The 2,489-nt window shown below is 39.7% G+C and overlaps 1 protein-coding gene across 1 annotated transcript in view; it reads left to right on the top strand.

The window, feature by feature from the left end:
- RASA3 (RAS p21 protein activator 3) overlaps positions 1-2,489 on the top strand; it is a 187,907-nt gene that overhangs the window by 151,822 nt on the left and 33,596 nt on the right. The window lies entirely within an intron of this gene.

The following is a 2,489-nucleotide window of genomic DNA, read 5'->3' as shown; positions in this document are numbered from 1 at the left end:
ATGTGAACTGTTTTTATTTCAGCGGGTCGGCGGGCGTTGTTCATCGTGATTGAGGCTGGATTACATCAACGGATCCATTTTTATTTATTTAATTTTTTTAAAATAAAGGACTTGTCAAAAACCGACTCTTGTTATTTTTTCCAATTTAAGGACTTTTTCAAAAAGTGTGGTGTGTTTATTTACTTTTAACCCTTTAGTGAATGAGTAGGGGTACAAGTTACTCATTCAAAAGGGGGGTTGGTGGCATCTGGGTGCCCCCTTAATTAAAGGGGTACCCCAATGCAAATACCCCCCCTGCAGACCCCCACAACCACTGGGTCAGGGTTGTGGGTAAGAGACCCTTATCCCCATCGGCGTAGGGATACCCTCCCAATGCTGAGGGCACGTGGCCTGGTTTGGCACGGTGTGGGGGGTGCTCGAATGTACCGTCCCCCCCTTTCCTGCCCTGCGGGCCTGTGCTCGGATGAGGGGTATGGTAGTAATTTGAAGGGGGAGCCCACATTCCCCCTCCCCCCCATTTTTGGGGGGTTGGGGTTGCCCCTTTAAAATTCCTACCAAACCTAAATGGCCTGGTATGACTTTTGAGGGAACCCCACGACTTTTTTTTTCTTTTTTTTTTCTCTTCTGTGAACTGTTTAAAAAAAAAAGTAATTTTCTTTTCTTTTGTCTGTCACTCTGCAACAAAAATTTTCGTTACAAACATTTGTACATACTATCCCTAATGAAAATTCGGATTTCATTATTGACTTTCAGAATTGACTTTCAGACCTGAATCCTGAAAAACTAATGAACGAAAAATCTGAATGAAAACGAAGCGAAACAAAACAAATGTTTTTGCCGGCGCACATGTCTACTAAAAAGGGATGTTATATTTTTTCAGAAAGGTTGTAGTGCATCTTAGTCTTAAATTCAAAGAGAGTGCTGCATCACCTGGGACTGCTGCCTGGGAATAACAGGCAACATTTTAATCCTCTTTGGGTCTATAACAGGCTAACATTTTAGTAAGTCTGAAGCAAAGGCCCGCTTCATCAATCTTTGCTTTGCTATTTCAGGTGTTGCTGTTGTATTTTAAACCATGAGGGAGTATTCATGCTACATTAACATTCCCTAACTTGCTGGAGAGTTAGGGTCCATTCACACCAGCAGGGCACATTACCGCATGGCCACTGGTGTGCTCTGCCAGGAAATGAAGCAACGTCCTGATTTCAGCACATTGTACTTTTTTTGGAGAGATGTATTGATTGTCACCAAGTAACAAGGCACACGCAATTTCTAGGCTTGGCGTGTTTGGTATCTATTTACTCAACACAATCTCATCGATATTTATTTTAAAAAGAGGAATTATAGGTTTGATACACAGTTGCACAAACATCATGTGAGATCAAACTTTGCAACTACTACCTTTTTATTGTACAGGTTCTCTGTATAACAATATAGTACACTCCATTCGGATCTCCACACAGCATGTCTGCATTTTTCTGCACTGCACCACCCATCACACCAGCGTTATAGTAAGAATGGGGCACATAGAAAACAATTGTTTTCCATGTGCACTAGAAGTGACCTGTGCAGAAACACACAAGTGACTGCACATAGTGTGAACCTAGTCCTAACGTTCACACCTTAAATATACCTCTAAATCTATTAGAATTGAAACAAAATGGCAGGGTGCCTACTTTCCTACTCCTTCAGTGCAGTATAATGTATACATCTAAGTAGAGTTGCACATAAACTCTCCATTAAAAACAATGCAATTACACAATCCACACAAAATGGAAATATGATATTAAATGTATTTCTTTGTTCCCTAGCAAAAGTGCATGCTGTGTGGAACTTTAAATTAATGTTTTACAATCATCTATAGCTCCCGACGTCTTTTACCTAAAATGTCTTAATTGTAGTAGGAAATATATACAGTACACATACATGTTTCAGCATGAAGACAGCTCTTGATGCTCTCAGTGTGCGAGATTTGCTAGAAGGTATCTTGGAGGTGAGAAGGCTCATTCTATGAGATCATCCTATAAGGTGCTGGTCACCCACTTGCAGTTTTTCCCGCTCTGTTCTGGGTTGTATAAATAATAATGAATGCTAATTAATTAATAAGTAAAGCTTTGACATGTCCAAAATTCAGACATAATGAATAAGGCATTGCCATGAGCAATAGCATGATATGCACAGCAGAAAAGTATGAATTCACATTTGTTCTTTGGCTTAATCACTAAACCTAAAATTGACAATATAATTGATTGGGTTCATTATTCACAGCCAACAGTGTTGCTCTGCTTAGAACTATTATGTAACCCACAACAACCAATTTCAATCAGTTTCCAGTAGACTTGTCATATAACCTGTAAATTTTGGGCACAGCCCCAGAATATATATTTTTCTCATTTTGGAACGAATAGGGAAATGTTAGAACCCCAGTTTGCTTTTTACTGCTTTGTTCCTATTGGGGAGATTTTGTTCAGTAATTTTTCTCCCCCCCC

Source organism: Nanorana parkeri, unplaced genomic scaffold (assembly GCF_000935625.1).
Source record: "Nanorana parkeri isolate BGI_ZX_2015 unplaced genomic scaffold, ASM93562v1 scaffold21, whole genome shotgun sequence".
In the NCBI taxonomy this organism is placed as follows: Eukaryota; Metazoa; Chordata; class Amphibia; order Anura; family Dicroglossidae; genus Nanorana; species Nanorana parkeri.
Note: the sequence above shows the minus strand (reverse complement) of the source record. Positions and strands in the feature narration are given on the sequence as shown.